This window comes from Tenrec ecaudatus, chromosome 5 (assembly GCF_050624435.1).
Source record: "Tenrec ecaudatus isolate mTenEca1 chromosome 5, mTenEca1.hap1, whole genome shotgun sequence".
Taxonomy (NCBI): domain Eukaryota; kingdom Metazoa; phylum Chordata; class Mammalia; order Afrosoricida; family Tenrecidae; genus Tenrec; species Tenrec ecaudatus.
The window spans coordinates 132,115,289-132,142,333 of record NC_134534.1 but is presented as its reverse complement, the minus strand read 5'-3'; the positions used below and the strand labels follow the sequence as shown (position 1 = coordinate 132,142,333).

The window sequence follows — 27,045 nt, the reverse complement described above, 5'->3', positions numbered from 1 at the left end:
ATAGCCCCAGCCTAGCAGCGGGCCGGCTTTGATTTCTTTTTTGTGTCTAATAGTTCTAGCTCAGGAGCTCTGGTGGTGTATGTTTATGGTGACTCGGTCGTGTGTTGGACTGTTAACTGTGAGGTCAGTAGTTCAAAAACAACCCCTGCTTCAAGGAAGAAAGATTGGTCTTACTACTCCTGTGAAGAAATGCAGTCTTAGAAACCCACAGAGGCAGTTCTACCCTGTCCAACAGGGTTGTTATGAGTCAGCATTGATTCGAAGGCAGAAAAGTGAGGTTCGACCAAATAGCTGTAGCTAAAACTTCAAGGACAATATTGGATAAGAGTGGTGATAAAGGTCATCCTTGTGTGGTTTCTGTTCACATAGGCAATACTTTAAGGTTCTCCCAATTGAACAAGATGTTGCCTCTTGGTTTTGCATATATGCCCTTTATTATATTGAAGAATTTCTCTTCTATTCCTAGTTTGTTCAGTGCTTTTATCAGGAATGGGCTTTGTCAAATGACATTTTGTAACAATTAATATGATTACTTAGTTTCCCCCCTTGCTTTTTTATATGGTGAATTACATTTATTGTTTCTTAAATATTAAGCCATCTGTGTATAACTGGACGAACCCCACTCAGTAATGATTTAACTATAGATGCATATGTGTATATATGGATTCTATTGCCTAGAGGGTTTTTTGAAATATTTGTGTCCATGTCATCAGGGAGATTGATCTATCATTTTCCATTCTGGTGATGCCTCTGTCTGGCTTCAGTATCAAGGATACTCATACAGAGAATTTGAGAGTTCCCGCCTTTTCTACACTATGGAGTAGTTGGAGTAGAACTGGTATCAGCTTTTCTCTGAAAGTTTGGTAAAAATCTTCAGTGAAGCCACCTAGCCCAGGACTTATTTTTTTTTTTTGAGGAGTTGGGATTAGGGGTAGAGTTTTTAAATGATCCGATTGATTTCTTTTTGTTATGGCTCTATTCAGTGCTTTTACATCCGTCTGAATCAGCTTTGGTAAGTCTTGTGTGACTCAAAATTTGTCCATTTCTTCTAAGATTACAAATTTTTTAGACTGTAGTTCTTCACAATATTGTTATTATCTCTTTTTTTATTCAAGCTGGGTCTGTTGTGATGTCATCCAGTTCATTTCTTAGTCATGATACTTGAATCTGTTATTTCTTTTCCTTTGTTAGGTCTTCTGCTGGTTTGTCAATTTTGTTAATCCTTTCAAAAAACAAACTTCTCAACTTGTCGATTGTATTTTTCTGATTTCTCATTAATTTATTTCTGCTCTAATATTTATTATTTCTTTTCTTCTGGTGGCTGAAGTTTATTTTGCTGCTCTTAATCTAGTTGTTAGAGAGATTGGCTTAAATTGATGATTTTGGTTCTGTCTTCTTTTATGATGGATATTGATAGCTATAATTTGCCCTCTAAATGCTGCTTTAGCTGTGTCCCAAAGATTTTGGTAAGTTAGATTTTCATTCTCATTTGTTTCAAGAGATTTTTGAAATATCATCTCTTCCTTTTTCAAATATCCAGTAATTTTTAAACAATGTGTTGTTCAATTTCCATGTATTTGGCTTTTCCCCTTTGATCTGCCTATAGTTGATAAAGAAATTTTATTGAGTTGAGATCTGAGAAAATGTCTTTTGATATCTCAATTTTTAAAATGTGCTAAGAGTTGCTTAGTGACCTAACATATCTATTCTGGAAATATTCCATGTGTCTTGGAAAAGAATGGTATTATGCTATTGTTGGGTGAAGAGTTCTGCAAATGTCTAAGAGATCATGTTGATTAGTTGTGTTGTTTAGTTTTTCTGTGTTGTTGAATTTCTTTCTGGTTCTAGACTTCCTCAAGAAAAGTATATTGAGGTATCATACTATTATTGTTGTGTTTCTCTTTCTCTTTTCAAACCTATAAACGTCTGGTTGATGTATTTTGAAGGTCTTTCATTGGGTGCTTAGGGGAAGATTCCCAAGGTCTTCTTTATGAGAAGGCCACACCCACAAGGAGTCACCATCAGACTGATTGACAGGTTGAATACCAACCCTATACTGTTATGTATCTTCAAGTTGACATGACATTATGTAACTAACACAATATGTGTGGAATTTACTGCTGTCATTTTGCTGTTTGGTGTTCCTGGTGGTAGTGGTTTCTTTGTTTCTCTTGTATTTCTGTGCTTAGTTCATTATGTCCATAGCTTTCGTTGTCTTTTTCTAATTTGTTGCTTTACTGTTTACTAAGTCTTTGTGATTTTCTTCTTTTTAATTTTCTTTGATGGGGTTGATCCATTTTCTTCAAAGTTACCTTATTATAATAGCTTTCCCCCCAATTTTAAAACGGTCTAATCTTTCTTGAAATTTACTTGATTTCCTTTCCATTCAAATATTTTGTATCTACAAGATTCCCTCTACTTACTTATCTTCATTGTGGATTGATGCCTCTGGCTCCCTTTTTCCAATCTTCTAAGTTTGTTTTACTTTGAATACTTCAATAATTTGGTTGACTGCTGGGCGTTTTTATTTTGTGTCAATCATAGATTGACATTTGCTGATGTTGTTGATTCTCTGTCCAAAGTATTCCCTTTATGGTTTTCACAATTTGGTCTTGTTTTTACATTTTTTTCTTTTTCTCTTTATCTGCACATACTATTTTTTCCCCTTCATATTACGGGACAATTTTGCTGAATATACAATGTTTTCTTCCTTTCACAGGTTTATATATGTCTTTCCATTGCCTTTTTGTCTTCATTGCTTCTACTTAAATATCAGAATTTACTGATTCTCACTGGTTGACCTTGGTACATGACTTTTTTTCCCCTGAGCTGCTAATATTGGAATATTTGACTATGATCTGTCATGTGATTTTCTTTTGGAGACTATCCTGTTTGGAGTTCATTGAATTTCTTGAATGATTATTTTTTTTGTTTTTATATGATTAGGGAAGCTTTATTCTACCAATTCTTAGACTATTTTCTCTGTGTATGTTTTGTTCCTTCCTGTTCTTGACTACCTCTCACATGTAAATCATTCCTTTTGATAGTGTAGTCCATACTGAAGGCTCTTGTCCATAGAATCCTTCAATATTGCACTTGAGGCTTTTTTCTTCGGTTCTCTCAGCTTGAGATATGCTGAACATGCTTTTCCTTTAGTTTTCTAACTCTAGGCCTTTGAACATTTCATTATAATGATTTATTTTGACTTTGTGAGCTGCCTTTTGAAATTTTCTGTTCAGCTCTTTTGCTTCATTATTTATTCTATTTGCTTTAATTACTGTGTTTTCATGAAAATGCTCCATTGCTGTTCATAACATTTCAGCAGCTAATTTTCAGAACTGGATCACTGTTTCTTTCTTCCTATTCTGTTTTCAGTCTGGAGTTTTGCTGAAGACCATTCAACAATGGTCATAGGGAGTCACCAGAAATTCAAGTCAGAATCAGAAGAGGCTATGGCATGAGAGATATCATTCCTGATATCTTGGTGGAACAAAGAGAATACCAAAACTATATTTACTTATGATTCATCGATTATGCAAAGGCATTCAACTGTGTTTACAAGAAAACAAAAAAACACATCCCAATTGAACCAATTATTGACCTAATGATAAATGGATAAGATATTGAAGTTGTCAAGAATATCACTTCCATCCACAATCAATGCACATAGAAACACATAGAAGTAGCAGTCAAGAAGTCAACGGTGTATCCTATTGGCTAAAACTATTGCAAAAGACCTCTTGAAAGTGCTGAAGAGTAAAGACATGACTGTCCATCCTAAAGTGCACCTAACCGAAGCCGTGGTGTTTTCAATCACTTCCTGTGCATGTGAAAGCTGGGCAATGAGTCAAGGAGACTGAGGAAATACTGGAGTCCTTATGGGACTTCCAGAAGAACAAATGAATCTGTTTTGAACGAAGTGCAGCCAGAATACGCCTAAGAAGCAGGGACGGCAAAGTGACTTCTCACATGCTTTGGACGTGTCAGTAGAACAGACCATTCCCTCCAAAGGACACCATGCTGAAGTAGCAGCTTCTCCCAAACAGAAGACTCTTAGTGAGATAGCTTGACAAAGTGGCTGCAAATTGTGAGGATGGCTCAGGACCAGGCAGCTTTCGTTTTGCTGTGCACAGTCACTGGAGTTGGAGCTGCCTCGATGGCACCTAACAACAGCGTAGGTTGTTGTGTGAATAAGGGAGATCATTGATTAATGACCTTTTTTTTCAGGTTTCAATACTTTATTCAAGTTTTATTTTAAGTGATAATTACAGCATTTGAAGGGGAGGATCTAATTCCACACAAAATGGAAGACTCTAAAATGTACCCATGAAATGGCTAAAAAATAAACTGAGTGGTGAAGACACCACCAGCCCAGTTGAGGTTCTGGGTTCGGTCGCTGGGTGGTTCCAGTGACCGAGATCCTTCCCAGCTCGCGGCCGGCCGGGGTGCTGTTGGGAGCTAGTTCACACTGGTGCAAGGACACAAACCCACAACTTGAGAGGGGTTAGAAGTCATGGAGTATTAGCTTCATCATACCTACCTTCTTCACCCCAACATGACATGCGCATGCACACACAAATCAGCTCCCACCCCCAGCAGAGTAGTCTTGATGTAAAGAGGTGATGGACTGGGGTGGACACCGGGCGTGAAGTGGTTCTACAAAAGCCCCCTTTCGGCTGGGTGTGCTACACCATCAGGCAGTGAGCGCTCTTCAGCTCGGGTTAGGAAAGCAAGGTTCAATTCCCAAGAAGTCACAATTTCATTCCTGACTCACCGTGAATTTACAAAGTGCCTGCACATGATGAGCTGCCACTGCAGCCATTTCTAGGTCAAAAAGAAACCTGACATCTCTAGAAGTGGGTCACCAAGTCCACCCCCATCCACCCCAAAGTCTACAACGGAAAGACCTTTTTTGGAGCTAGGTTTCTTCTGTACCTCGGAGAGGGGAACACGTGAATGCTGAATCAGCTGTCACCTGGAGGCTAACATGATATTGAGCATTGCTTGCATCTCAGACAAACAGCAGTAACAGGTACACTAGAATTCTGAAGGTAGCTATGCTGCAAAATAGTTTAAGATTAAATGAGTGTACAGTATTCATTTAGGCTTGGAATTCCAGTCCTGGACCAAGCTTGTGGCCACCGGCGTTGACTCTCTTGCCATCCAGCAGAGCAGACGGCATCAGTTTGATGCCTGGCTTTCGGGTCTGAGTGTAGCCTGGCTGGAGTTGTGCACCTTGGCCAGAAGCAGGCGCCAGGGTCCATCCCATACTTGGCTGCTATTCCAAAGCGAGTGTTGCTGTTCCCGGCTGGCCAGCCTAGATGACAGCAGTCTCCAACTTCTTGTTCACCTTCTGGGAAATGGAGCCGACAAACTGTGTGGGCATTCTCATTAGTGAGAAGCTGAAATTCATCCATCTTGTAGTCTACCGCAGGGTTGCTCTGGGTCACTCGGGCATGGCAGTCCAGAGTCCATCAGGTGGCCGGCCGGCCAGCCCCGGTCACCCAGCCCCGTCGAAACCCGCGTCGCAGCCCAGGTTGACATGCTCCGGCTGGTAGCCCGTCTTGATTTTGGTGTTCTGTTTCCCAGTGGTCGGGCGAAGGACCCGTCAAAGGTCACCTTCAACCCGCGGGTCAGCTGGTCTTCCAGGGTGATCTCGGGCCAAGCGTGTTGTCTGTGCCCCACTTCTCTGTGAACCTCAGGCCGTACTCGGTCGGCCGGTCCTTGGTTTCCAGACTGCCCGTGACTTTGGTGGTCTCCGTGTTGGCTGAGCTGGAGATGGTAAATTCCAGTCCGCTCTCAGATTTTGTTTTCGAATCCAGTTTTATGAGGCCAAACCCCTAGCCCTCGGTGCAGACGTCCGGAGCAGGTGTGCCAAGGTCAGTGTACGTGGGAGGTCAATGCCGTAGCAGCGGCTCCCTGTGGCCCTGGGTGGGCTGCGGCGCACAGGGACCGGGCGGGAGGGCTAAGGATTCTTACTGCGGAGCCAAAGCTCAGTTAAGACCAGTCAGCCTGCTAATTGTGCTCAGCCCTTTCCTGGACACGACTTACCGGATCATGAATGACGGAAACCAAAGACTAGGCTGGTCATCATCTTAAGCCATGATAATAACTTAAGAAACGCTCTCAGAAATTTGGCTGGAAAACACTAAGAAGAAAAACTTTTATTTTAAAGAGGTGATAAACCCCCCAGGAACAGCAATGGGAGTAGCGATAACATGAGGGAAGGAGAAGGTGGGAGGAGAAGGGGGAGAAACGGGGAACCAACTATGATGACGCACAATCCGGGCCCGTTCTCACGAGGGGGACGAAAAACAATAACGTGGAAGAATGGAGACAGTGTAAGATATGAAAATAATAATTTATAATTTATCAGTGGTCCATGAGGGTGTGAGGGAGAAAAAAGAGGAGCCAATACCAAGGGTTTATGCAGAAAGAAAATATTTTGAAAATGATGAAGGCAGCATATGTACAAAGGTGCTTGTTTGATACAATTGATGTATGGATTGTTATAAAACCTGTAAGAGCCCCAATAAAATGATTTATTTATAATAAAAAATACACTCTCACAAATGCTCAGTACTTCCAAGAACTAGAATTCCTTAGTCCATACATCATTTTAGTTTGATCATTCTTTTTGAATAACAGCCTATAATAATTGACGATACACCTACATTAATATCCATCTATTATCTCTGCCTTCCAAAAAAGCATTTAAAAAGAACATTTCAAGAAATAACTCTAAGTTCTTCTCCAAGCACTTTGTGAGTTAACACCAGCCCATCATTTGAAAAGCTTATTGTAGGAGAAATTATACTTTATCACAGTTTCCACTCACTGATAGTTATCATCAGTCAAAGGATGGACCAGGCAGTGTTCTGTTTGCTTCAATCTATACAGGAGACAGAGTAATTTTTACCCATCTCCAAAGAAATGCAACATTATTTTCATGGTGAGTGTTGTGCTGGGGTTTTTTTGGGGGGTGAAAGCTAATGTTTAAAGGTCAAGATATAGAAGAAATATCACAGGGGCAACTATAATGGGCCACAGGTAGGATGCATTTCTAGGCCTCTTCTGTGAGCATCTATTTAGACTTTCCAATTTAGTCATTGAATCTTCTGACATTTTTGACGTTTGAATGTGTGTGTGTGTGTGTGTGTTGTTTTTGAGTTTCTGTATCGGTGAGGGCCCAGACAATAAAACCGCAACTATTTTAGGAATCTCCAACAGAAGGAATTTAATGTAAGGAATTGGTTATACAGGTAATAAAAGAGCTGAAAAGTAAACAAGGGATTTGAGATTAGTAGTAACAGGAAACCAGTCCCAGGCCTAGGACTTGATAGAAAAAGGGCGTACGTTACTAAAGTCTAGGATGTAGGGTTTTCTGCTGGCAGTTGGGATTGTGGAAGTTTGCCAGGTGCCGCTGGAATTGCGAAGAGATGGTGTCCTTCAACGAGAGAGCGACAGGGGAGGGACAGCCAGCCACAGTTCAAGCTGCCATGTACGACACAGCGTGAGCACGAAGTACTCTGGGGTCTCCTTCTTCTTATCCTTCAGTCTTGTTGCAGTATCTGTCCTGGGCCAAGCCACCTAGGAGACAAAGGTTACAGAGCCTGAGAACTGTGGCTTCCTAAGTGCTGAAGCCGAGAGCAAAAAATAGATGAACAGCAAGGGCCCTACATTATAAACTGCTCAAGGTCAGAGACCATGCCATCTAGCAGGTGTTTCCTTTTAGCCATCAGTAAAAGTACTACTCTGAACACTGGCATGCATCCTTGCCTCTGTTTGGGGCGTGATTCTCTCTAAAGAAGAGAACTGTCAGAGAAGAAACACTGAAATCCCATCATTAAATTCAAGAGAACAGGATTACAAGTAAGAAGGATATTTTTAAACTCATTGAACTCTAAAGCCATGTTTAATGTTTCCCAGTTACAAAGAAATATATATATAGCAAATCTTGATTAACAATGTGATCAGCCTTCTCCTCCGGATCTGGAGAGAGTGATTAGCAGGAGATTAGCTGTGAACTGAATTAGATAACTTTGCACTTGAAAGAAATTCACTTAGTGTCCATAAGCTCGAGGGTAATTAAAATAGCATATAAATAAATATGTGCACATGACCCATGTTGGTGATGAATTTTGAATTTTACATGATATTTTATTGAATTGCTTGGATGCTTTCCCATGACACTCTGATATTATACATTTGTACATGTATGCATGTATGTATTTCTTTCAACTGAATCTCAATCAAAATGTCAAAGCAATTGAAATCAGTTCTTACACAGAAAAAGCTAAATTTAGTTCCCATCTGCAGTGTCAGAAATTGTATCTACTTGTAAAATATTACTGGGTGTTACAGTTTTTGCCATTTCCATGGCCTGGTGGCAGAGAGGGAGATTTTAAGAACACAAGCTATTAACACCTTTCTGTTGGCTTTACATTAACTAGTAAAGTGAGCTAGACTCCTTCGACACCGAGAATCCCTTCCATGCCTAATATTGCCTCATCTTGACACTTGTTCTATCTGTTTGTGCTTTGCCTCACAAAGTTCACCATGGTGTATTTATTTTTAAACTAGTCTTTATAAGAGCTATCACCTTACTGATAAACAAATCGAAGACTTACTAGATATTGAGCTGAAAATATCCCTGGGTGTCCGTGGAGCCTGGGATGATCTAGTTGTGAACTTAGCTGTTTGTGATCTTATTTCCTGTATTCCACACATTTATTTCCTGAGATCATCCCTATTTTGTAAAAATATTTTTCCTCCTGTCATTCAAAGGTGGTTTCAACTCAGCCATGTAGATATAGTTCTAGCTCTTTGTCGAGGAGAGCAATGATGATCCCCAACTTTCCACACTTTCTCTCAGCTCCTGAACATGGACTCCCCTGGTGAGGACTCCATGTCTCCCCTTCATGCCTGTCAGCACATGATTACCCTTTGAGGATGGCTCCTTTCCATGCATGCCCAGAATTGGACCCACAACAACACACAGTCCTGTTTGTACCATTTGACATCATTTCACTTTATTTGGACCGGAGTGGTCGCTCCTGTGACTCATCCGAGTTACTCATATTCTCTCTCTAGAATTTGGCACTAAAAGACTGTCACAGGGTGGTCTCCAGCTATGAGCAGAGGAGATATGATCGTGGAACTCTAAGTAGCCATTTCCTACCAACAGGATCAAGTACAACAGAAATTAGGTCCCAGGAGAAGAAAGAACAAAGCAGATATGCAGAGAAAAGCCAACAAGAAGTTCAAAGTGAATGTTGGCTGCTATATTCATTTTCTATTGACATGCACACACACATACACTACCCAGCATTTAATCGATTTAAACAACCAAATTTTATTATTTGAGGTTATGAATCTAGGATTGACTTATCAGGGTATTTGTGCCTCAGGGTCTCATGAGGTTGCCATCAAGATGCCAGCTAGGGCTGAATAAGGCACTTTCGATCTCACTCATGTGGTTCTTTTCAGGAAGCCTTAGTTCCTCGCTACATGGTACTCTCCAAAAGACAGTTCACATGACACGGCAGCTGACTTCTCCCAGAATTCATGATCGAAGGGAGAGAAGAAGAAGCAACCTAAATGTTGGTGTAGTTTTCATTTTGTGTGTGGGCTGGACTCAGTGAGTCATGGGGAAATCAGTCACTAGGCAGTGGGGGCAATCTGACGGATCCAAGCTGAGCCAAATCAGTAGTAAGTGGTCACTCCACTAATAGTAAATTATCCTGATATTATATACTCTAACATGATTATATGAGAAGAGCATCTCACCTTGTGCACATCTTTTCCCAACTATATTATCCATGCTAATTCTGTGAATGTATAAGCCACATACATATTGAGAAACAGTCTGTAAAATTCCAGGCCAACACTCTTCAAAAGTTTTAATGCCATGAAAAGCAAAGAGAGACTGATCAACTGTCAAAGACATTAGGAGACTTGGTGACTAAATACATTGGATTAGGTCCTAGAATAGAAATAAATATCAGAGGGGAACCTGTTAGTATCTGAATAATACCTACTCTTTAATTAGTAGTGTTGTGCCAAGGTTAATTTCTTAGCTTGGCAAATGTATCCAGGTTATGTTAACATTAGGGGAAACGAGATAACGGGGAAAGAAGCCCTCGTGCCATAGTAGGTCAAGCACAGTAGGTTTACCCGGCTACCTTCAGGGTTAGCAGTTCAATGCAACCAGCAGCTCCTTGGCAGAAAGATGAGACTGTCTGTTCCTGTACAGAATTGCGGATCTGGGAGCCCTTAGGGAGCAGTTCTGCCTTGTCCCATAGGGTTGTTATGAATTGAAATTTACTCTCTCAGGGTAGATTTGAATAATGAATTGAAGGTACCTCACAGCGGGTTTGGATTTGGGGTGAAAGATAAATGGGAACTTTCTTTACAACCTTTCTGTTAATCTAAAATTATTCTAAAAAATTTAAAATACTTTAAAAAGTAAAAACAAATGAAAATGATGTACAAATGATCAGATGGTGACAAACTTCTTAGGTTAGTCTAGGTGGGTGGATGCAATAGTCTAAGATTTCTCAGAAAAACACTAAATAATAATAAAACAAGTATCCATGAAATCTCTAGTAGACCTTCACAGTCACAACACAAAGGGATCAGAGAGTAGTTACCGAGGCAGCAGGAATGATGCTGGCGAAAGCCTTAAGTTCTTGCTATGGCGTTGACATGCCATTGACTTTGTACTGCAATTCTTAAGACGCATTGCTATGTGCTTGAGCCATGGGCTAAATCCACAGGCAGGATAGGGGTGATGATATTGAGGCTCTAAAAATATGTATCCCTAAAACTCAAGAGCTGAAAATAAACATTTGTTTTTTGTTTATGCTCCCCTACCTTGGGTTGTTGTAGGGTGGGAGTGTGGGGTGTGGTTCTGTTCTACGTCATCTTCACTCAGGGGCCAGGCGGAAGCAGTCTCCAGCGTCACTGCTCTCACCAAAGGAAGAGAATGTGACCAATCAAAAAGCGCTTACAGGCTCTGCCTAGATTGTTACCATGAACATTCCATTGGCCAAGCAAGATATGTGGCCAAATCTAATCGCAAGGGTGTGGGAAGTTCATGCCTACTGCCATTTGCCTGGAAGGAAGATTATAGTTGCACAGGGCCGGCCCCACTGTGAGATGTAACCCTTGGCAGAGTACCACAGCTCTTATGCCTCCTCATCTTTTCCCTTCCCTTTTGTTTCTGTATCATTTATTTTATTGTTTTTCTTCCTTCTTCACAATTAGTTGTTTTCCTAATTGCAAAAATAACATATTCCAATTGTAAAAAAAAAATACCCAGACTTCTGAAACATATGAAACCATTTCCTCCAATGTCTCTATGCTTCTCAGAGATAACCACTATTCAGACACCAGTGGACCTAATTTCAGACCACTTTTATACAATAAACATCATGGGGCACTTTTCAATGAAAAAAATAGGTTCACACATACATGTTTTTCTGTAAACTTTCTTTTAACATATAACCACATTTCTTGGATAGCTCTCCTGTTTTTAAGTCAAGACACTACACCCACAGAACATTAACAGCAGTCTTGTATTGAACATCTATCATGTGCCTCTCAATGTTTTAGAGATGGATCTCTGTCTTCAAAGATTTTATAATCTACTGAGAAGAGAGGGGTCTTTGGTTTTGCTTCCATCACAAACTTGTTGTGAAAACTTAGCCAGATATATCATCATTAAACCCATGCATTAAACCACACATGCGTTCTTATGTTTTTCTTCTCAACAACTAAACAAACAAAAGACAGACCATTGCTGTACTGATGGGTCTAGCTCAAAGCTTGATAAAGGATTCTTGTTACCACTGTCACCAACAACCAATGGTAGATCTCACTAATGTAAACAAGAAGGAATTAGTTGGATGAGTGTTATGCAGCTAAGAAATAAGACTCATATATGTGACAGGGCAGGAATAGGGCATCTTGGGGGAATTTCAGCAGCAAGAAGACTTGGGTTGGCTCTGTAAGGTACTCTTATTAGATTCTTCTCTGAATGCCTGCCTTTCCAGGGGCCTCTTTCTGAGATTCAGCTATACTATGTATAAAAAGCCCTAATGGGACCAATAGTGAAGTGCTCAGTTGCTAACTAAAGGTTCTCAAGAATAACAACAAAATAAAATTATTTTTTAATTATCCCTTTTTTCCTCTTTTGAAAAGTCATGCATGTACATTGCAACATTCAAACATTACAGAACTCTGAATTTTGAAAATGAAATGACTTTACACTTTCCACCACAGCTCAATAGTCACTGCTAATGGTCTAATCCACGTACACACATTTTAAATTTCTTACGTGTCTTTGGATCCATCCTTATTGGAGCATGATTTCAAGACTTCATTTCTTATGTTGACGGAGTAGTATTCCATTGGATGTACAAACTGCATTTTATTTATCCATTCATCTGCTGATAGGAATTTAAGTTGTTTCCACCTTTGGGCTATTGTGAGCAGAGCTATAATAAACACTGTTGTTCAACTCCTTTTGAGCCTCTGCTTTCAAGACTTTGGGGTATATATATGTGTACATATGAAGTTGCTGGGTCATATGTAGTTCTAATTTTAGTTTTCTGCAATGGCAGTACCACCTTGCATTCCCACCCGGAATTCTAATTTCCTCACATCCTTGCCAACACTTGTTCTTATCTTTCTGTCTTTTCATTAACTATCCTGGTTGTAGTGAAATAGTATCTAATATGGCTTTAATTTACATCTTTCTGATGACTAATGACACCAAATACCTTTCCATGAATTTGGTGGCCAACTTAATTTCAAGACTGTTGTCCATTTTATGATTTGATTGTTTATCTTTTTGTTGTTCGAGTTTTGTATGTAATTTACTTATTAGATTCTTATAAGTTATGTCATTTTCAAAAATATTCTCCCAGCCCGTAGCTTATATCCTCACTTTTTTGGGTAAAGTGTTATTTATTTATTTGAAGAGAACACTTACTACAATCTTAACAGAACAAGGGGAAGACAAAGGCATGTCATCCAGAGAGGGTGATCACTGGCATGGGGTCATAGTGGTGGCCCAGGGTTTGTTGATATACGGAGCTGTAGAAAGGACATACTGGAGGTCAAGGAACACAGTCCCATGTGCATATTATGCACATTACCTTTTTACTTGGAATAGTTTTTAATAAAACAGTGTTATTGGCACATAATCCATATATCATAAGATTCAGGAGTCCAACCGTACCCAGAAGAGTTGTACAATCGTCACCACAATCAATTTTAGAGCATTTCCTCTATTGTTTACTCACTGATATTAGTTCCCCACTGCCCCAACCTCCCTGCCATACTCCTAAAAAACATCCATCCAGTTATTGTCTCTGTAGTTTTATATATCTTGGATTTCATATACAGAAAAACCTAACCTCCCCCCCAAAAAAACCCCACCTGACAGCAATAACAGTTGCCTCAAAAGGAAAGCATCAAATATTAAAAACTCGAACAAATTTGAGATGGGTCAAAATGAAGGTCAAATGATAAAATGCTAAATTTTAATCTAACTGCATCTGCAAGAATCTACTGGTGCCCGGCTATCAAAAGCAATAGTGTCTGGGGTCTTAAAGGCTTGAAGGTGAACAAGCGGCCATCTAGCTCAGAAGCCAAAAAACCCACATGGAAGAAGCACATCGACCAGTGCGATCACGAGGTGCCAAAGGGACCAGGTATAAGGCATCATGCAAAAAAAAAAAAAAAAGATATATGTGTGTATGTGTGTGTGTGTGTGTGTGTGTGTGTATATAGATATATATACCATATTGAATGAAGGGGGAAGTGCAGAGTGGAGACCCAAGGCCCAAGTGTTGGCCAATGGAGATCCCCTCATAGAGGGGTTTAGGAGAGGAGATGGGTTAATTAGGGTGCGAGGTAGTACCGATGAAGAACACAGCTTTCCCCCAGATCCTGGATGCTTCCTCCCCCCAACTACCATGATCCGAATTCTACCTTGCAGGGCTGGATAGGGCAGAGGTTTCACACTGGTACATATGAGGGCTGGAGGCACAGGGAATCCAGGGTGGATGATACCTTCAGGACCAAGGGTGTGAGGGGCAATGCTAGGAGAGTGGAGGGTGAGTGGGTTGGAAAGGGGGAACTGATTACAAGGATCCACATGTGACCTCCTCCCTGGGGGAGGGACGGCGGAGAAGGGGGCGAAGGGAGACTCCGGATAGGGCAAGATATGACAAAATAACGATGTATAAATTACCAAGGGCACATGAGGGAGGGGGGAGCAGGGAGGGAGGGGCTTAAGTGGAGAGCAAATGCTTTGAGAATGATTGGGGCAGGGAATGTATGGATGTGCTTTATACAATTGATGTATGCATATGTATGGATTGTGATAAGAGTTATATGAGTCCCTAATAAAATGTAAAAAAAAGAAAAGAGGAGAAAAAAAAAGAAAATGATTAGGGCATAGAATGTATAGATGTGCTTTATACAATTGATGTATGTATATGTATGGATTGTGATAAGAGTTGTATGAGCCCCTAATAAATTGTTTAAAAATTAAAAAAAAAAGAATCTACTTTTCAATGCACTCTGCCTGATAGGAAGACTATTCACATACGGGTCCATAGTCAGAAGGGATGCGGGCTCATACAACTCATCACAATCCATCCATCCATCCGTTGGGTCAAGCACATTTGTACATTTATTGCCCTCATCATTCTCAAAACATTTGTCTGCCTCTTGAGCCCCTGGTATCAGCTCCTCATTTTCCCTTCCCTCCCTGCCTCACCCCCCCCCCCCCGCGAACTCTTGATCATTTATACATTATTATTTTGTTCTAACTCCTAGTTCATTGTGTAGTCATTGGGGTCTTAGAAGTTTTCAAGAAGCTAGCAAAAAATGGTCTTTATACCTGAGTAGCAGAAGAAAGAGGAGCGTTAGGAATAAGAATAGGAGGGGGCATGGAATGTGTGGCTAACTACCACCATGAACAGTTGCCGCTTTTACCAGAAGAACAGGACAGTGTCTGGTTTGGTAAAAACCAGCCAAATCACACTGCTATCAAGTCAGTTCTAACTCATAGCAACCGTATCAGACAGGGAAGAACTACCCCTGCAGATTTCTGAGGCTATCTTTTTTTGGCTGTAAAAAGCCTCTTCTTTCTCCCACATGCTGCTGGTGCATTTGAACTGATGACCTGGTGCTTATCAACCCAACACAAACCACTGCTCCACAAGGGCTCCTCTTGAATCAAAGAGTTTATAGAAGAGCCCTGTTCAACAGGGGAGGAAGGCAGAATAGAATCTCAACTTCTCATGCATTCCTGTCTTTCTGGAGCCAAAGGGCTGTGTCAATCCCTGAAATTATTACCCTGAGATAATTTCAAGGCTTAAGCCAAAAATATCATTTGAAGAAGTTTAAAACAAATAAATAGTTGAACTTACTCAGTAGAAGTGCCTCCATGGAACATTAAGTTCTTTGATGAACTGTCTGGAATCAGAGTGACAAGAGCAACTCAAACGATGAGAGGGCAGGGGGCTTGTGTTCCTGGGGGCGGACAACTCAGTGAAGGAGCAGGAGACAGGAGGCCCAGCTGGAAGAAGGTCGCCATGCCAGTGAACTGCATATGTAGAAATTGCTGAGTTGGTCTTATGTTTTGTTGTATGCAGTCTTAAAAGCGATATATAATTTAAAAAGAAAACAAAGCTTTCTTACTCTGCAGGAGACATGTTTGCTTTGGTTTAATTATTAGTTGGAAGACTTACAGGCGTACCTAAATGATATGGTGGTTTAAGCTCCCAACCATGGCAATAGGGTGATTATCGCAATAAAGCAAGGCACACGAAGTTTTTTGGCTTCCTAGTGCACATATAATTTATGTTTACACTATACTACAGTTTGTTACATGTTAAGGAGCATTTTGAATAAGTTTAAAGTTTTATTAAAATAACCCAATGTGACGCAGAAACACAGAGTGAGAACATGCTATTGGGAAAATGGTGTGGACAGACTTTCTCGGCACAGGTTTCCCCAGATCTCCAAACTGTAGTCTTTCAAAAGTGCAGTAGAACAAGGTATACCCATGTAGCCAGGAAGAGGGTATGGTCGTCTCTGCCCCAGCCCCGCTTACGGTCTGTGTCTAAGAGGCAGAGACGAGATAGCTAGGACCTGCGAGGAGGGGTGAGTAAGGACTCTGGACGTCAATTGATTGTGCAGGGTGTTATTGAAAAGAGGTGAGGATCTTCCTGAAAGCTATTGTTGAAGTTATGAAAAATCTTCAGAATATTAAAACACGAATGGCCAGTTTGGCTTCAGTATTAGAACACTGAATATAAATTAAAGGTGAGCAAATGCTATTTATCCTCCCTTCCCAGGTTTGTTTAGATCTGCCCCTACATTAACAAATGGTTCTTTTATAGCCCCACAGGTTAAGAATTTCTCCCACAGGCAGAAATGTTTATGAAAACTAGACCACTGGTCTGGGTGGTGGTAAAAGGGGGAAAAGAAACATTGAAGCTACCCTTTGGTGCTCTTGGAGCTCGGGCTAGTTTCAAACAGGGTATACAAAAAAAAAAAAGAAAGAAAAGAAAACTAGACCACAAAGATATGCATGCAACGAAACAGTAGGGAGTAATGAAAGTCAATGTAGTAAGCTCCCTAAGGCCTTGGCCTTTGACTACTAAATCAAAAGGCTTGTACCCAGCCAGCACTGGTGAAGAAAAGCCTGCCAATCTGCTTCCATAAACACGGCAGGCAAGAAAGTGCTATGGGGCTTACTTACACCCTGGACAAGATGGGATTAGCCCTAAGCCAAAATCAACTGGACAGCCACGGGTTAATCAGCCCAGAGCAGATATTATCACAGATAGATAATAAAAAACCACCACTGAGCACAAGAATCAAGTTACACAAGAATTGATACAGCAGTATTCCTGAGTCATTATTTACTGATGCATAATGAACTACCCCAACGTTAATGGACTGAAGTCCATATAAATCATTGATCATTGGTCAGGTTTTCTGTAGGTCACATATTCAGCAATGGCTTGGAGTGGGTCTTCGTTCATCTCCACATGGGTCTTGTCTCAGGATTGTGTGCATTTCCTCATCGTTCCCCCAGAGCCAACACTCAGCAAGAACAAGGCAGAAACCTTTGATGACCCAGCCTTGGAATTGGGCCATTTAGATCAGTCCTCATTGCATGTGGATCTCCAGGGGCTCTCCTGGAGACTGCTACCACAATACAGCAAAGCCCTAAAAATAAATGATCTTGCCTAAGGAGGAGGAAACCCGTTTCGTTGGGCATGATCTGCAACATATGCGCAGGTCAGAAATGCCAACCATTCCTATCTAGAGAGGGCCTGCTTCCCCAGTGAACAGTTACTGTCTCAGAAACTCCCCGGGGCAGTTCTCCCTGTTTTATAGAGTTAGCATCCATCGCAATTATATTGTTTTGCACTCTATTCTGGGTTTTATGGGCTTCAGTACAAACCCTTTTCATTTTCAGGGAAGTGCTAAGGAACTCTGCCCACCCCTGAAAGTGGGCGGTAGGCCAAATAAGTTGGGGACCTAGTCTTTATATTGATTTCTTTATTTCATTTTCACAACAACCCATGTCTCGTTCTATTATTCCTGTTTTACTAAAGAGGAACTTGAGAATTGGGGTGATTTAAGAATCTGACCCAAGCTCCCACAGCCAGTGGTTAAGTGGTGAAATTGGCAGCGTGCTCCTCTCACACAGAAAGAGAGCCAGATTGCTGGTACACCATTCTAAAGATTTTGTTTTGCCTAAATGGTGCAAACCTTTGAAACCCTTACCTGAATCAGCCAAACTGACTTTCTCAGTATGTACCTGGTACAAATTAGTACTAGACAGATATTTGTTGAATGAATAAAGGACTAAAGATTTTTTTTATGTTACTAAAGTCCTATATTGTGTTTGTCATGTGTCGAGCCTTGTTCTGAGTTCTTTCTGAGCATTAAGTTGGCTATACTCTATTGACCATCCCTGATGTCCACTCTGATTTCTCTATAAGAGGTAAATCCTCTGAAACGTTCCCTTTTTACTTTCCCCAGGCTCGAAAAACCAAGCCAACCCCACTGCCATCCAGTGGCTTCTGACTCATAATGGCTGCGTAGGCCTGCTTAATAGGGTTTCTGAGGCTATCAAAGGGAACAGACAGCCTCATCTTTTGCCTGAAGAGCAGCCATTGGATTTGAACTTCAGAACTTGCTGGTAGCACACCAGAGCTTGCTAGCACCATCAAGGCTCCTTCCAAAAAGAATGTTTTCTATTTTTCTACCTTTTGCCCTTTGCCCACTCAGTCTTGATTTTTAGCATACTACGTTGGCAAATCCATTCAGCACTCGTATACTGAGCACTTACTCCTTCCTAGGAAACACCTACTAGTTTCCGTGTGGAAAAACAAAGATTAGTACATTTCCACCTCTAAGTTAAAAAATACGTACTTCTCTTTCAAACATTTTGACCATTCTCTCTCTCTTTTTTTAATATTACCATGAACAGGAACATCAAATCCCTTGAGGGTTAATCCTAATAACCTCCACAAGAGGAAGTGTGTGTGCATCTTTGCTTATTTCTGTTTCTGAATATAGTTCCTTTAATAAGTGCTAAGTATGATTCATTCAGTTATTTCCCAGCGGGATATTTTTCCAAATCGCCCACTAGCAAGTCCTAACGTGTGTGTCTGTGTATTTAATGAGGAGATCTCGGACTCCTTGTCAGCAATGTCACTGGGATACAGGCTAAATTTTACACAGATAAATCCACACTAAGCTAGAGCACTAGCCGTGAGGGGGGAGTTATTTTGGTTAACCACTATCTGCTGTTTGCATTATACGTGTGTGAATGTGTGTGTGTAGAGATAGATAGATATAGATAACAGACTGGAGAATCTAGTGAAAATCTCACTTTGGTTAATATGATCATTACTATTAAAACAAAAAGGAATAAATGAGAGCTTTCTAGGAAGTGTATTTTCATTTCTTATTGTTATTAGGTGCTGTGGCGTCATCTGTGACTTATAGAGATCCTGGTAGTGCCGTGGTTACGTGCTAGACTGCTAACCGTATGGTCAGCAGTTCTAAATCACCAGCAGCTCTGGGGGAGAAAGACAGGACTTTCTACTTCCTAAAGTTGCAGTCTCAGAAACCCACAGGAGGCAGTTCTACCTGTCTCACAGGGCCACCAGGAGTCCAATGGACATGAATGCAGTTGGCTTGGTCTGGGGATGTATCACAGTGAAAACAGTGCTCAGTTGTGTACCATTTGCACAATCGTACATGTGTTGCAACCAATGTGTCAGTCCATCTTGTTGAGATTCTTCCTCTTTTCTGCAACCCCTATACTTTACCAAGAATGATGCTCTTTTTCCAGGAATTAGTCCTTTGGGTAATAAGGTCAAAGTAAGCAAGACAAAGTTTACCATCCTTACTTCTAAGGAAAATCCTGGCCATACTCGTTTGTTCTTCTGGTAGTCCGTGGTATAGTCAATGTGTTTTGCCAAGATCGGAATTGGAATAGGTAGATTTTTCTTTAGTATTCCTTATGCATTATTCAGTTTGGCCAGGCATATGAAGTGATTGCCAAGACCATGGCTTTGGTCAGGGGCACGTTAGCTGCTGTTGTATGCTGAGAAGTAAAAGCAGTGCTCCCTGAAAAGAAAGTGGATCCGTACCATCAGTCGCCTCACTTACCAAACTACTGAGACTCCAGGCCCGACCACGTTGACCCCAAACCCAACTATCATAGTTATCAAAGTGATATCTTTGTTTTTTAAGATTTTGAAGAGCTCTTTGTGGGGAATGTTTACCCAGTGCAATACATTTGAGTTCTTAAATTCCGTGTATTACTGATCCAAGAGGAATGAAATTCCTTACAACTTCAAGTTCTTCGTGGCGATACTCTTTATTGATAAGGTTGCGAGAATGTTTGTTTTCTTTCTGTTGCACTATACTGTATCTGAAAGGATATTCTTTTACCTTCATCAGAGAGCGGTTCCAGTTATGTTCACTTTCAAGGAGTACAGTTAGTTGTGTCATCTGCATATTACAGGTTGTTCACGAGCCTTCTTCGGATCCTGGTGCCCTGCTGATAGACAAACAGCACTGCTCCCCAAGCTATCTGGGTCACCAGAAGGTTGAATAAGTATGGTAAAGGGACATTGACAAGCTCATTTAAAAACACATAGTCACTTAAAACAAAAACAAACAACTATTGCTTCTTACTGGCTATTCCATTGATGTATACACAAGATGGGTGTGTTTGCAGTCTGGGGGAAGTGTGCTTAGTTCAACCCTCGCAGTCACTCCACAGGAGAAAGATGAGCCTTTCTACTCTGAAACGATGTACAAATCCTTGCCAACCCTACAGGGGTCATGTGAGTCAGAACTGACCGGATGGCAATGATTTTTAGCAATAAAATAATTTAAAGTATTTCACATGAAAGCAAATAACTTTACGTTACTAGCTATTTAAGGGAAAACAGGAAGTAGAAATGCCAATTTAGGACTCTATATTCCTTCTCAGTTTTCTATGGTAGAATGTTTCATTTTCCCTTCTTGCTTTGCTCCCTGCCTCCAACACCTCGGTTCAGTAGTTCGCTGCATGACCCAAAGTTCCCCCAGTAATGGCTCAGGTGTCATTTTAGGGCCACAAAGCCACCCCAGGATCAAGCACGATCCCCCCACTGCCATGGGAGCTCTGCGGTGACAGCACCTGCTGCCACCTGCTTGGTTTTGGAGTTCACAAGCCACAAAAAGGCATTTCTCTGCTTTTAATTTTCTGGTCCACAAGGTATATCATTTTGAGATCTTCCAAACCATTGCTCAGGCCTGAACTTTGAAAAGGACACATTTCACGCCTGAGCTTTGTCTGAAGAACTTCGATTGTTGACTCTGGCAGACCCCTGTCTCAGCATATACTCCATCATCTTGTCATATAGTTAGCATTTGCTGCAAGAAAGTGTATATCAGTTGCCCTTGGATACTGCTCAGTCATCCTTCCCCATTAGAATTTTTCTAGTATTTACAATGTTCCTCATCTAGTATTAACTTCGTTTTTAGGCTAACTGTCCTCTCATCATACTCATCCAACCTATATGCTGATCAAACAACCAGAGACTCGATTATATGAACGAGACTGCGGCATCAGGATTGGAGGGAGGTTTATTAACCCGAGATCTGCAGATGACACAACCGTGCTTGCTGAGCGTGAGGGAGAGTTGAAGCACTTGCTTGTGAGGATCAAGGACTGCAGCTGTAAGTATGGATTACAACTCAGTGTTAAAAAAAAATAGCCTCACAACTAGACCAATGGGTAACATCATGATAAATGGAGAGAAGATGACTGAAGTAGTCAAGAATTTTGTCTTGCTCGGATCCACAAAGCTCAAGGAAGCAGCAGTCAAGAGATCAAAGGATGCATTTCCTCAGATAAATGTGCTGCACAACGATCACGAGGTGCCCAAGGGACCAGGTATAAGGCATCATGCAAAAAAAAAAGATATAAGTGTGTGTATGTATGTGTATATGTATATATGTATGTGTATGTATATATATATATATATATATATATATCATATTAAATGAAGGGGGAAGTGCAGAGTGGAGACCCAAGGCCCAAGTGTCGGCCAATGGAGATCCCCTCATAGAGGGGTTTAGGAGAGGAGATGGGTTAATTAGGGTGTGAGATAGTATCGATGAAGAACACAGCTTTCCCCCAGATCCTGGATGCTTCCTCCCCCCAACTACCATGATCCGAATTCTACCTTGCAGGGCTGGATAGGACAGAGGCTGTACACTGGTGCATATGAGGGTTGGAGGTACAGGGAATCCAGGGTGGATGATACCTTCAGGACCAAGGGTGTGAGGAACGATGCTGGGAGAGTGGAGGGTGAGTGGGTTGGAAAGGGGGAACTGATTACAAGGATCCACATGTGACCTCTTCCCTGGGAGAGGGACAGCAGAGAAGGGGGGAAGGGAGACTCCGGATAGGACAAGATATGACAAAATAACGATGTATAAATTACCAAGGGCATATGAGGGAGGGGGGAATGGGGAGGGAGGGGGGAAAAAAAAAGAGGACCTGATGCAAGGGGCTTAAGTGGAGAGCAAATGCCTTGAGAATGATTGGGGCAGGGAATGTATGGATGTGCTTTATACAATTGATGTATGTATATGTATGGATTGTGGTAAGAGTTGTATGAGTCCCTAATAAAATGTAAAAGAAGAAAAGAGAAAAAAATGATTAGGGCAAAGACTGTACAGATATGCTTTATACAATTGATGTATGTATATGTATGAACTGTGAAAAGAATTGTATGAGCCCCAATAAATTGTTAAAATTAAAAAAAAAAAGAAAGAAAAAAAATGTGCTGCACAAGACTTCTTTCAAGGGCTGAAAAGCAAGGAAGTTACTTTGAGGACTAAGGTAAACCTGACCCAAGTCATGGCGTTTTCAATCGCCTCATATGATGTAGACATTTATTTTTTAGTGGATTGAATTTACACTGAACTTAGTTATTGATTAAAGTTTTCAATTTGCACATTTAGCATAGCTTACCTTCCAAATGGAAATACTTCTAAAACTGTACCTTAGATTTGTCATTTTTCAATATCAGAAGAATTCATATTTTTAACTTGATGCAACACACAAATATTGGCCCAATCTATTCACGCCTAACTTCTCCCTCTCATTTACAATCAAAAGATTGGCGAATCCACAGGAATTGCTATTTTATTCCAATTCTTTTCCTCTTTTATACGTGAAGACATCTTATTTTATGTTGTTTGATGACAATTCATCCAGAGAAAGACAGTGGTGCCCACGGTCGGTTCACATTTCAGCCAATCAGGTTTACTAGTTGGCAGATCCGAAACTTAGAACTTTGACCTCCCCAAGCCAGACCCAGAAATCTGCAAAAGGAGAGCAGCCATGCCCATGGTGCCAGCCTGGCTATGAACTTCAAGGGAGCAGATTGTCAGGCTTCCCTCCGCAGGCCGACTGCCAGTCCTTGGGTTGTTAGCCAAGCCTTTATATCCATTACACCACCAGTGCTTCTTCCTGTGTTGACTGGGACCTATTTTATTTCAAATAAATGAAGCACAATTTGAGTTTGTGGGGAATAGGGAGATTTATATTATTCTGAACATATACTAGACCTATATTTGCCAGAGAGACTAACAGTAGTTCTTAGGACTCATAGTCTCCAAAATAGTGAGAAAGGGTGAATCCTGGGTGGCTTTGGGATAGTCATTATCTTTTGCCGTTAAGATTTGGGCATAAAACTAAATCTTCCAACCAAATTAATGTTAGAAGATATGGATGAAGTAGTCAGGACCCTGCCAGGTCCATCCTGATAGTGGATGGTGCAGCTATAGCCTGTTCTACAAAGAAGCATTTCAGCAACACCCAAGATCCACTATTGGAGCTGCAAACTGGGATGTCCCATGTCACAGTGGATTTGTTCCTAGTTTCAGGTCTTCCTTGCCAGGTTCTCCTGTCCTTCTTGAGTTTCTACTGCCTTTTTCAGTTAGCTTTCAATACATTCCTTTCTGACTAAACCAACCGTAGTCCCATTTTGTGGGTCCTGTTCTTTTTGTAACCCTGCTTCCATTACTTCCTTTTCCCCCCATTTTCTTTCTTAATCTTTCTTTCTTTCTTTATCTAATGTCAGGAATTGTACCCTATTTTACAGTCTTGGGTTGCTATCTTAAGCACCCTCTAAGCAATAGATTTGAATCAAAGGCTCACCACTTCAAACAGAAGCCTAGAAACTGCTTCACCATGATGTGCTCTTCTTAGGTTCCTGGTATCTCTCCTTCTTCTTGCTTCCAAGGTGGCTCATAGACAGAGGAATGGCTTGGAGCTGTGTTTTGTTTGTTTATTTTTCAGCAGACCATACCCCCAAGGCCACAGAGGATAATGACTTGGTTCACACCGTCTAGGAAAGTGGAGACTCAACACATTCCTCCTTAATCCTGTTCACCAGCATAGCAGAGAACTCCTTCCAAACCGGGACAATAACCATAGGTATAGGGCTAGAAGTTATAATACCTCACTTACAGGGTTATGTCTGAAAGGGCCATATTAAGTTACTGCATCCCCAAGCCCTCTGCTGGCCAAGACTGGATTCCATGCCATTCTCCTTGGGTGGCAGATGGTACTATATTTGAAAGCTGTGCCACATGCAATGCTATTGTGGTTAAATGATATCTAGTCCATTTTGACTCAGAGAGACACGATATACAAAAGAGCAAATCATTGACCTGTCTGAAGCCGCACTCACAATCATCCCTATGTTTGAGTCCAATATTGGCGCCACGGTATCAATTCATCTCATTGAGAGCCTTCCTCTTTACCCTGGCCCTCTATTTTCACAAGCACAATGGCCTTTTCCAGGGACTGGTCCCTCCTAATAATATGTCCAAAGCACATGAACTGAAGCCTCATCAGAGACCCACTGCCATTCAGTTGATTTGACTCATAGCAGCCCGATAGGATAGGATAGAATTGCTCCCTGGGTTATCTGCGGTTGTAAAGACTAAGGGAGTAGAGACCATTCCCTTTCTCTAGAACAGTGGCTGGTGGGTTTGAATTGCTAAGCTAGTGATTAGCAGGCTAAGGCGTTGGGGCTTCATTTGTCTGCCAGTCCATGGTATAATTAATATTCTTCATCAACATCATAATTCAAATGTGTGAGTCCTTTCCCAACTTTCCTTATTTAGTGACGAACTTTCACATGCATATGAAGCTTTCATGGGTGTTGATTGCAGATCTAATCACAATGAAATCATTGATAATGTCAACCTTTTCTCTGTTTATCATGATGCTGCTTATTGGTTTGGTTGTGAGCATTTTTGTTTTCTTTATGTTGAGGTGTAATCTGTACTTAAGGATGTAGTCGTTTACCTTCAGTAGTAAGTTCTATCCAATTTTGACGCAACATTAGTCTTCATGTGGTTCAGTTTTTCAGATTATTTGTTTAATATAAAATTAAATAATATGGTGAAAGGATACAACCCATGTGCACACTGTGATGGGCTTATTGTGCCAACAAGGCCTCCACAGAAACATGTGGGCAGAGTTTAATCAGGTCGCAGCTTGATTGGAGGACGACTGAGATAAATACTTTCCACAGCAGCACCACCCCTCTCTTCCTTCCTGGTGATTGACCAGCATGCTGCTGCTTCAGCTAGTTCTTTGCCTCCACCTTGTGCTGTACTACCTGTGGGCTGAGCCAACCCATGGATCGTGTTGCTAGAGGCTGAGGCTCCTTTCAGACCTTCTTTGCAACGCTGCTGGTGTGTACATCCCTGGAGCTCAAGATCCCATCAGGGCCTGCTTCACTAAGCTTCCTGCTGCCTCACATGGATGCCTGCCTGAGGGCAGTCTCCCCTTTCTGCTTCCTTGACCTTGGACTGGAAGCCTGTGTGAGTTGAAGGACCTTCAGTATATTAACTGTTCCATGAACGAGAGTTGAACTGAGTCCTCTGTCCTGCTGTGTGAACTAAGTAGCTGTTATATTCCTCTAGCTGTGTATCCTTCTGTATATATCTATAATCATAAGTGTCCTGGTTCTGTTTTGATAGAGAACCCTGACTAATACACACACCTTTCCTGTTTGAAAGTATGCAATATCTCCTTGTTCTGTTCCAGTGACGGCCTCTTGGCCTACATAAAGGTTCTGCATGAGGACAATTAAGTGTCCTGGAATTCTAATTTTTCTCCACATTATCCTTAGTTTGCTGTGCGATGGTCCACATAATTGAATGCCTTTGCACAGTCAATAAAACAATGGCAAGACCTTCCTGGTATTCTCTGTTTTCAGCCAAGAGTCATCTGATATTAAGCAATCATATATTCCATTCCATGTTCTCTTCTGAATTCACCTTGAACTTCTGTAAGTTCCCTGCTGAAGTACTGTAGCAACCACTTTTGAATTATCTTCAGTATAATTTTACTTGCAAATGAAATTAATGATATTGCTGAATGTGGTAGTCAACTTGGAGATACATAAAAATTTAGGTGTAGTATTCAACCTGTCAATCAGGTCACAGCCTAAGGGTGCCTCTTTGTAGGCATGGTCCACATAAAGAGAGCCTTAGGAGCCTCCCCTTCTCTCTCTGCCTTCACCTTTCATGCTGGCCAACCCTGGTTGTTGTCAGAACCCTGTGCTGCATTCACCATCATTGGATCCACAAGACTTTTCACCCACCAGCCTTGTTATTCCTGAATTCTGCATCACTGCATGTGGCTGCGTGAGTCCGCAGAGGACTTATGGATTAGTATTAGACTTCTGGACTGGAGTTGGACTGGGATGGCATATTTTCTTGATATATAATGACTTCTTGATATAAAGTTCTTTCTTACACATATATGTGTCACTAGGTTTGTTTCTTTGGTCAACCAGGCCTAACATGCTGAATAATTGCAGCATTTCTTTGGATCATCTTTCTTTGAAATTAGCATGACTATGTGTCTCTTGTCAATTGGCCAAGTAACTGTCTTCCAAATCTTTTGGGGGCAATTGAGTGAGCATTTCTAGAATTGCGTGCATTTGTTGCAGTATGTAAATGGACATTCTGCCAAATTTAGGAAACTTACTTTTTGCCAATATATTCTACCTCCTGAAATGGCTAAGCATCAACTAGTTATTTTTATTATAGTGACTCTGTATATTTCTTCCATTTGCTTTGGATGTTTATTGTGTTCTTGAATCCATCCACCACCCCCTCCGGCCCCCACCATAGAATCTTTGAAATTCAATGCAAACCTTGAATTTTTGTCTCCAGTACTTTGAGCTAGGGAAAGTTGAGCATGGTCTTCCCTCTTTGTTTTCTATCTCCTGGTCCTTTACAATGTCTCATAATACTTTATCTTCTTGAGCAGCCTGTTGAAGTCTTCTGATCAACCCCTTAACTTCATTTCTTCCATTTGCTATAGCTATTCTACCTTCAGAGCAAGTCTCAGTCTCTACTGACATTCATTTTTCTGTTCTTTTGTTCTTTCCTCTCTTT

General features: G+C 41.1%; 1 pseudogene; it reads right to left on the bottom strand.

Moving 5' to 3' along the window:
• Positions 1–5,101: 5,101 nt before the first annotated feature.
• On the bottom strand, positions 5,102–5,894 carry LOC142449255 (non-selective voltage-gated ion channel VDAC1 pseudogene; annotated as a pseudogene).
• Positions 5,895–27,045: the final 21,151 nt, after the last annotated feature.